This window comes from Rhinoderma darwinii, chromosome 2 (genome assembly GCF_050947455.1).
Source record: "Rhinoderma darwinii isolate aRhiDar2 chromosome 2, aRhiDar2.hap1, whole genome shotgun sequence".
Taxonomy (NCBI): domain Eukaryota; kingdom Metazoa; phylum Chordata; class Amphibia; order Anura; family Rhinodermatidae; genus Rhinoderma; species Rhinoderma darwinii.
The window spans coordinates 408,421,358-408,431,708 of record NC_134688.1 but is presented as its reverse complement, the minus strand read 5'-3'; the positions used below and the strand labels follow the sequence as shown (position 1 = coordinate 408,431,708).

The 10,351-nt window shown below is 45.3% G+C and overlaps 1 long non-coding RNA gene across 1 annotated transcript; it reads left to right on the top strand.

The window, feature by feature from the left end:
• The first annotated feature begins 1,369 nt into the window (after positions 1-1,369).
• LOC142743413 (uncharacterized) lies at positions 1,370-6,723 on the top strand. Its single transcript, XR_012881556.1, has 2 exons — positions 1,370-1,729; positions 5,418-6,723. It is a non-coding gene; the product is annotated as an uncharacterized LOC142743413 (long non-coding RNA).
• Positions 6,724-10,351: the final 3,628 nt, after the last annotated feature.

Here is a 10,351-nt window from a genome sequence, read left to right as displayed (position 1 = left end):
GACATAGAAGGCCTGTACCTAAACGCAGCCATGGGGGAAGGGGGCTTCACATGTGAATATATTAAACATAGTGTAGTTATATGCAAATGATGTGTGTTAATGTTAATTAGGTACTCACAGTACTGTGGGAGTCAGAGGAGGACTCCCGGGAAGGGAACGGAGAAGGCTGCAGAGAGTATTAGATGCTGTGAGAAGGGCACTATAATTTATTTTGTAAGGTGTGGCCTACTTGATGGGCGGAGTCTAAGGTGCCAGACATTCTGTGTCTACAGGCTCCTGATATGTAAATCCGCCAGTGAAACGGTGTCGCTACTGAAAAAATTAACTTGAGGTGTGATAGTGATTCTACCCTGCTACTATAACCATGAGAGGGGACCTGTAACATTCCACCCGCTATTGAGAAGATCCCCTGTGGGGTTGGTTGACTTCATCTATAACTATCACATGGTAATGCACACTATTCTTAAAAACATTCCAAAGAATATACATTTTTCAGGGACATCATAAAAATCGAAATGAGGATTTTCTCTTAGCGATGGCTCATGCTACCACACCTGAAAACCAGGACTGAAGAGTAAGCCCTTATTCACACGACAGGGTTTCCCGGCTGGGTGACGGCCTTTCATAAAACGGCTGTCACCCGGCTGCAGTAGGAACAATATACCCCTAATGGGGCTATTCACACGACCGATTTTTTTGACGGGCCGGGAAAACCGGCCATCAAAAAATGGGACATGCCGTATTTTCGGCCGTTCACCCGGCCACCCGGCTCCCATAGAAGTCTATGGGGCCGGGAAATACACGGCCATCACCGGAATGTGTCACGAGTGACGGCCGTGTCTACCGTCGCTCGCTCTCTCCTCACAGCGCAGGGTGCATGTGAGGAGGAGGAGTTTATGCCATTCGGACGAATGGCTGTACGCTGGAGGTAAGTTTCTACACTGTGTGGCAGTGCCCGGGTGTACAGCAGGTGGAAGGGAGCACTGCGCTGGCTCCCTTCCCCTGCTTGTTTTAAAAGCGCCCTAGCCCGGCGACACCTCCCATGGCCACTGGCACCACTAGCAGCTGCTGCTGCTACTGCTGTAGCGACGGCACTATAGCAGAGCAGGGAGGTATCTCCCTGCTCTGCTATGTGCTAGCCCCACTTTAGCTCCCTGAAGGAGCGGAATCCCCGTGTGTTCGGGGATTCCGCTCCTGGACAGAGCACTTGATGTCTCTGTCAATATCTGGACAGTGACATCAGGGGAAACTCCTGAAGCGGAATCCCCGAACACTCTGTGACCGGGGATTCCACATGTTGTGGATTATAAGTATGTTTGTGACTCCACTTCCTCTTTTACAACGGCCCCTGCATCCGGGAATAGACCCTAACCATATATATATACATAGAGAGAAAGAGAGAACCAATGTATGAGTACCACGCACAGCCTAAAGTCAGAAGGAAAGCCCCTTTTTGTGACAGCATATAAGCTTGAGTGTAATGCATAATAAATGAGATCTACTTTGACCCTACCCTTGGTGTCAGTGTATTTTCTTCCGTGCGCACGCTAAAGCTGAACCTACTGAATTTGGACCAGGCAGTCAACTGACGAGTATACCTGAGTATACATCCATAACAGCTGGCGCCCGTAACGTGGGGCCTAGGCGAAAGATCCGGACAGAGCAGCGGACCCACTAGCCGGAACGAGTGGCCGGAATATCGGGAAGGGGGAGACTGCAGCTCCATAAGGTAAGAAAATTATATTATCTTACTTGACAAACTCTTCCCGTATTGCCGCCCAACGTTTTCGGTGGGACCGCTGTCCTTAAGGACGCAAGACCACTATTAAAAGCCTTGGCTCCAAGAACTCATATATGGTCTAACAAACTCCACTTGACTGCTCTGGGGAACACGGACATGTTTTCTGTTTTTTTATGAATATCGACCTAATAATCTAGTATTGATCTTCGACACCTAATGAAGGTTTGAGTCCCCATTGTGTCCGAAGTGGTGTGTTGACTAGCTATCAACCACGGATATAGAATTTGAAAATTTAAATAGAGATCATACGTCTAACAACGGTAAGAGTCCCTGTTGCGTATGCCTTTTGATTCAAATATAGATCATACGTCTAACAACGGTAAGAGTCCCTGTTGCGTATGCCCTTGAAGGATATATGTCGATATTCACATAAAGTAGACAACTTCCAATAGTCCGGCAAAATGTCAAAATGTTACTAATTAGCTAAGCCTTATTGCAATAACCCAACTTATAATCAGAAAATAAGTTTTTATTACATTTTAGACAAAATTCCGATAATCCGGAATATGCTTTAGACAAAAGTCCGATAATCCAGAATATTACCTTTTTTTCCAAAATATTGCCCAAATGAATATTACTGTTATTGCCTGTCTAATTTCAAATGGATTGGCCCCCGGATGTATTGAGGGATTTGTCTTAGCATACTTCTTTTTGTTATTTTCCTTTGTTGGGTTATACTCCAGAATATCACAAAAGGGAGGCCACTCATGGCACTCCTATAAATGACCTGTCCTAATTGTCTGTACGGGGTTACCTTGGCCATATCTAATGAGGGGTGGTGTTTAGTGGATATAGAGGACAAGGATTTCCACGCAGAAAACACTGGTTATAAAGCAATAAATTGTCAGACTGAGAGTTAAGTTTTCCAGCTAAATATACACATACATCCCACCCCAGAAACACTCATAGGGTATATATGGGAACACATTGAGGGGGGGGGAAACAATACACGCTCAAGGATTCGGTAGTCAGGTGTAATAACTCTGCTAAAAAGCGCGTGACTCAGGCAGGAAAGACCCTATAAATTTCACAATGGGGTCCAGCAATAGCACCGAGACAGGAGAATACACAGCCGCACAGATGGTGGCAGAAAGGGAAGGTAAAAAGTATGTGACAAAAAAAGAAGAAGTTAATGAAAGTGGCTGGAATTCATAGTGGAGGCCGTTTAGATGAAGCAGAGTGGAAACAGGTATTAGTCACCAAGAAGGGAGTTTTACAAGATGAGGGACTGCAAAAACACGCAGAAGCATGGTACAAGACAGCTAAGGGAGTGAATAAAGCAAAATGGAGGGAAAGGTTTACTGAGGAAGGAAAGTATCGTTATACAGCATGTGATCAGACAGACAAAGAAGCAGAAGTAGAATCTAAAATGGAGCCTGCATCACCGACCGCACCCTTAGAATCTAAAATGGCGTCTGCATCACCGACCACACCCTTGGTGAGCGGACCTCCACCCTACCCCGACACCGGGACCAACTGGGATCCCCGGGGCTGGACGTGTGGGAGATGTAAATGTCAGAACCCCGACTGCCGGGAGACTTGTTACTTTTGTGGGGCCCCTAGACTTTACACCACATCAGGGACATACCCATTACTCAATCATGACAATACCCCGTACCAGCCGAATAGAGGGACCAGCCAGACGCCCTCATCCAAACCACCCACCTCAAAACCCAAGCTGCCTCCCAGTCCCTATGCAGCCATCACACGTGACTTGGTAGATTTGGGTGAAGCCACATTTCCCCTGGGTGTTTCCGACCATGACCATGACGAACAGGAGACGGGTAGCGTACATAGTGAACAAAGTGGGTACAGGCGACAGGATGAGGCAGAAGCGGCCACACAAAATCCACAACTGGCGCCAACATGGTCAAATCCACCCGTGCTCACCCCCAACCCTGCGAGTTCAGCAAGGGATGCAGATGTCACTTCCTCCAATTTTAGGGGCCGACGCACCGACCAACGTCCCAGATACGTCCCCTGGAAACCGCAGGAAACACAGGCTCTATTAAATGGTCTGCCTGATCCAGAAAAACAACCCATGCCTTTCTATAGACGCTTGTGCCAGATACAAAAGACACATGCAGCCACATGGAAGGACCTGTGCGGTCTAACTCAGATAAAGGCAGGAGACTCTTTCTGGCCAGTCATAGAGCCACATGTTACACCCGGTCATCTTGATGACATTGATAACTATGCCTCAGGGCCCCGCTTCCTTGAAAAATTAAAGGAATGGGCCACAGATCGGCTGGCTGACCAAGCCACTGCCCTACAGGATGTTACGCAGGATAAGGCAGAGTCAGTTGAGAAGTTTTACTACCGCCTTAACCAGCTCTGCACTGATTTAGGGTTTGACACACGTCTAGTCAAAACTCACGCCCAGTTATGGGGGCATGCCTTTGTCCAGGGGCTTAGGGAACTCATAAGGAAAAGCCTCATAAGCACTAGGCCCGAGTACCGAGGCATGGCAGGGGAAACCTTGTTCCAGGTAGCAAGGGGTATCGAGCAGAACCTGGCCACAAAACCTCCCAAAACCACCCTGTTACCCTATCAGCCAGGTGACTGGAATGCCCCACCCAACTTTCCCCAGTCCAGGCCGCGTCCTACGTGCTATGGATGTGGGAAATTGGGTCACCTCAAGCGGGATTGCCGCTCAGGCCGACCCCCAATGAAAACACAACCTCCCCGCAATCAGCCATGAATAAGCTCATCCTCACTCTGCAAAAGCAAGCTCCAAAAGCAGAACAGGAGGAGTGGATCACAAAGGGGGCAACAATGGACAACGGGTTGTATACAAAGCATGACAAACCGTGTCTTCCAAGGGCATTATACCCCATGATGGCCCAGTGGGCGCACGGTCCAACACACCTGTCGAAAATCCCTATGAATAACCTGGTACAAATGTATTGGTTTGCCCCAGGATTCTCTATCATGACGAATCAATATACAAAGGGATGTATCACCTGTGGGAAGTGCAACCCTGGGAAAATGGTGAAACCTCCAGCGAAATGCACTCCAAAGCCACTGTACCCATTCCAGCGAATCCAAATAGACCACATACAAATGCCAAGATCCGGCTTGTATGAATATGTCCTAGTAGTGATAGACATCTTCTCGGGTTGGCCAGAGGCGTTCCTGGTAAAAAACCAGTCAGCCACAACCACTGCTAAAAAGCTGTTGAGTGAAATAGTGTGCAGATATGGCGTGCCTGAGACAATCGAGAGTGACCAAGGCCCAGCCTTCACAGCCAACCTTACGAGGGAACTATGGAAGGCCCTTGGCTCTGAATTAGCTTTTCATACTCCCTATCATCCACAGAGCAGTGGAAAGGTGGAAAGGCTTAACGGTACGCTCAAACAGAAAATGCTGAAAGCAGCTGAAGGAGCAGGGAAACCTTGGCCAGAAAGTTTAGCCCTAGCCCTCTTTAGTGTAAGACACACACCAAAGGGCCCTCAAAAGTTAAGCCCCTACCAAATACTCTTTGGCAGTGTACCCCGATTGGGACTATATTTCCCCCAGCAGCTGAATATGCAATATGATACGTTGTCCAGATATGTAATTGAACTAACCAAACGGTTGACTAACATACATGGCAAAGTCTTTTCTTCCATTCCAGATCCTGACTCTCTGACAGGAGAGAACCCGATACAACCAGGGGATTGGATCCTGCTAAAGAAGTTCAATCGGAAAAGTTCGCTTGAACCCCGGTTTGACGGCCCCTTCCAAGTCCTTCTCACAACCCCCACATCGGTGAAACTTGAAGGAAGAGATAATTGGGTCCACGCATCTCACTGCAAAAAGACCTCGACCCCGGAATAGAACCATGATGATCATATCCTTTTTTTTGCTTTCTGGGGATGATATGTGGAACTAAGGGACAGGAGGGTTATGGGGAGCTATTACTAAGGACCAAGGGGTAATCACCTTTTGGTATAACACTTCAAGCCCTATAAGTGTCTATTGCATTATAGTCCCATGCCCTAGCCCACAGTGGCAATCAACCATGCACCGGGGGACCCAGTACATCTGTATAACCACCCAGGAAACGGAGAGGGATCAAATTTTGAGAAGTAGGCTTATGTGGGGTGGAATACTGGAACAGAATGGGGATACAAACCACAACAGGCACAAGACAGAAAGGATAAAAATGGGAAAAATCTGCTTGCTCGAATGACTTTGACCAAGGGCCCCTGATGGTAGTATAAGTAAGGCACTCCAAGGACTGGAGGATCTATCAGTAGAACTAAAAAGGAATTCAGGGATTACCAACACATGGGATCAGGCTTTTGCTTGGATAGGAGGGTGGAAGGCAGCCTTAGCGCAAGCTGTCATAGCTTTTGTATGTATAATACTTATACTCTCACTCATTGTGTGTGTTGTGTCATCCCTTGTGCAAGGAAACTCATAACCAAGGTGGTCGAAGATGTCTCCCCAACCATGTATGCTGAATTTTCCGAAATCGAAGAGGAGGATGCACTAAAACCGCCTGCGTCCTATGGTCAGGAACTTATACAACCGACAGCAACGGATTACCACAAGCAGACCCCCTCCATACGGTTACTGAGTATCCAGCTCTTCTATCAAAGACCACTAAGAGGGACCTATGCGCTAGGCATAGGCTTGTCTCCTAACTGGTGAAACATGGAACGAAGGGTACTAGGGCTGGATCATAGGGATAGCATTGAAATGGAGTCAAAGGGGGAACTGTTGTGGATTATAAGTATGTTTGTGACTCCACTTCCTCTTTTACAACGGCCCCTGCATCCGGGAATACACCCTAACCATATATATATACATAGAGAGAAAGAGAGAACCAATGTATGAGTACCACGCACAGCCTAAAGTCAGAAGGAAAGCCCCTTTTTGTGACAGCATATAAGCTTGAGTGTAATGCATAATAAATGAGATCTACTTTGACCCTACCCTTGGTGTCAGTGTATTTTCTTCCGTGCGCACGCTAAAGCTGAACCTACTGAATTTGGACCAGGCAGTCAACTGACGAGTATACCTGAGTATACATCCATAACACACACCAGGCGAAGCCAGTAACGTTCAGTGTCCATAAATGGACACAGACGACAGGGGCTTTTCCTGAAGTGGAATCATAGGCCACATGGGGATTCCCCTTCAGGAGTTGCCCCTGATGTTACTGTCCAGATATGCCCGGCCCGAAACGGATGCAAAATGAATGCAAACCGGCTGGGAAAAACGTCCGATTTTATCGGCCGACACTTTGGCTCGGGCGGGACCCGGTCGTGTGAATAAGGCTTAACAGAGCGTATTTACTACCCTTACCATTCTATGTAGAAGGAAAGAAGGGTGGCTTGACCTTCATACTTATTCTCCTCTCATTTGTTTACCTGCAGTGCAACATCTGTAGAGATAACACTGGGCTTGTGGACTTACCGCTTTACAGGTCCCATAGAAGCTGGGTTGGACATATTACAAATTTAAAAAAAAAAAGTTAAAAATGTACCTTGTCGTACAAAATACATGATCTGTTATATTATACTAAGGCCCTGTTCATGATCTGTTATATTATACTAAGGCCCTGTTCTCATCAAGCTTTTGCCTTACGTTTAGCAAATATGTTGGAAAAGCTCCAGACGGACATGCTAAATGTGTCCATAGGGCTACATTAGCCTGACGGAAGCCAAGAGAGTGTTTTTTGGGCCTTTTTTTGGGGTAGTATACCCTTTACTTGATGGATGGAATAGCATGTAGACCACGCTATTCCATCTCACAATATACCGCAAATAATGTATACTGTGCATATTTTTGTCAACATGGAAGTTTATGACTGATGTATGCATCTGTATGGCTTACTTCACAGGTATGCGTTTAACATATACGTCATTTACTTTTCAATAGCCTTTCATGACGTATATGTTAAACGTATTCCTTTGAGCAACGGTATACGTCAAATTAATCCTTAATAGTGGCATCAGTCCCCCATTTAATGAATATGTCATGAACTGTCATGACCCTAGTTGACAACGTATGTGTTTAACGGACACCATTAAAGTCTATGGTGATGGATTATTTAGAAGACGGGGTAAAAAAGCATGCCCCGATCAGGTCACAGCGCCTGGCTGATAAGTATTATTTTAAGGGAACCTGTCACCAGCATTTCACCTATTGAACTTTACTTATCCCTCACTGGCCGCTGCTATCAAAAGTTCATTGCCGTTATCCCCTCTCCTAAACTCCTCCTCCAACTGTAAATAACGGTCTGTAAACATTTCACGCCTTCTATCGTAATAATCCGGTGTCCCTTTGTGCGCACACACCAGAAGAGGACATCAATGCACAAGCGCGGGATTTTGTGTGGCGAGGAGCTGTCAATCATAAGTAAGGAGGCAGGGTAAAGTCGGAAAGACTTGAGGAATAAAGATATGACTCTTTTCAAACGAAGATTTAACTCTTTTCAAGTGAAGATTTGACTCTTTTATGGTCATTAGCATACAGTGTGGGAACACTAAAAAGCTGAATACTAAACCTACAGAGCTGACTAAGAAGACAATTATAGGATATATAGAAATGATTTACTACCATCAGGTATTGCTGGTTTAATAGGTGAAATGCTGGTGACAGGTTCCCTTTAAAGGAGTTTACCCATGAGGGACATTTATGACATATCCAAAGGATATGTCATAAATGTCAGATAGATGCGGGTCCCACTTTTGGGACCCGCACCTATCTCTAGAATGGGGCCCCCTAATCCCCGTTCTAGTTTTTAGTGCTCACGCTGCCTCCTGCTCACGCTGCCTCCCGGCCACTTCCTGATGATATGGTCAGACATGGTCGGGAGTTACGAAAACAGCGTAACTCGCTGAGCTACGCTGTTTCCGTAACTTCCATAGTAGGGAATTGGCAGTTACGGAAGCAGCGTAGCATGCGGGCTACGCTCTTTCCATAACTACTATTCAGTTCTATGGGAGTTATGGAAACAGCATAGCTCAGCGAGTTACGCTGTTTTCGTAACTCCCGACCATGTCTGACCATATCATCAGGAAGTGGCCGGGAGGCAGCGTGAGCACTAAAAACTAGAACGGGGATTAGGGGGCCCCATTCTAGAGATAGGTGCGGGTCCCAGAAGTGGGACCCGCAACTATCTTAGCATTTATATCCTGTGGATATGTCATACATGTCTGATGGGAAAACCCCTTTAATAGATGAGAAATTTAATTTGATTATTTATTTTGGACTACGCATTTCAGGACCGAACCGGTCCCTTCATCAGATCAAACATACAATTGCACATAAATGGTGCAACATTTTATACATAAAAAGCCTGGGGAAAAAACAGGTACACATTTTTTTTAAAAAAAGGGGGAGTTAATGTTTTGTGAAGTCATCCTTCTCCGTTAGATGTAAGAAATCTTTATCTATAAATGATTCTGATAGACAAGTGGTTAATAGCCTATTATGATGTATATTCAGCCAGCTTAATGTTGAATGAAAATTGTAAACTATTTGTTATATTGTTGCGCTGAGTGTTTCACTATCAGTTCTTATCTAGATTCCTTTCGTTGTTCTGGCTTCCTGGTTACCATGCCGAGACCAGATCGCTACATGCTTTTTTCCTCCCGTCTTCTAAATTATTCTTCTTCCCTGGATCAAGGACTTATCCTCCGAGGGACAGCAGTGGGTGGCAGCCGACTATTTGACAATATATAGACTCAAAGACGCAAATCAGTAGTGTTGTGCCTACAACATCACAACTGCACCAGGTGAGACTAACTAAGGATACCTGACACTGTATATGTTTTGCAAAATACAATATCACCTTAGAGGAGCGCCACTTCCTCTCTTTTTTTCTCGCTTTCTATGGTGATGGATGTCACTGTTAGGCATTCGTCACAGCCCAGGTTTAATGTATATGTCAGGAGCTTTTTCCTGACGTTAAGTCAAACTTAGGACAAAACGTGCTGTAAACGTAGCATCTGCGAGCCACCATGACACAATTCCTGCTAAATGCAAAATTGATGTTTTGGCCTACTTCTGTCAATAAGAGCAATACCAAGGTTTTTTTTTTTTACGCTTCTCAAACATCTACACAACAAGGGCAAGCAGATGACAAATCAATAGATCTGCAAAATATTTTATGTGTGGCTGTCTCAATGTCAGAGGAATCAATTTTACAGCAGGTGCCAGTGAAACCCAGATGGACTATATCATCAAACACAAAGCAGCCGCATGGTCTGCTATGCCTACTGTTACAACAGCAGATACAGACCAATGTATGTTACCATGAATAATGTTTACCATGTTTCTGATTCAACTGGCACTAAAATGCCCCAGTTCAGTAAATTCCGCACTCATTTTGAGATAGATATTTTCCATTAACTTCTGTATATGTGAATTGCAATATCCATTATTTTATCAATATCTAAGGATTAAAGTGATATTGTTATCGGTTTTGTATATTTTAACCTCTTTATAGCCAGTTTCTTCTTTTCATTGAACCAGCTTAAGTAGAGTTCCCCATGTGATGGCATGGTTAGGTCAGTGCTTGGCCAAAATTATCACCAAAAGACTGTTTAATCC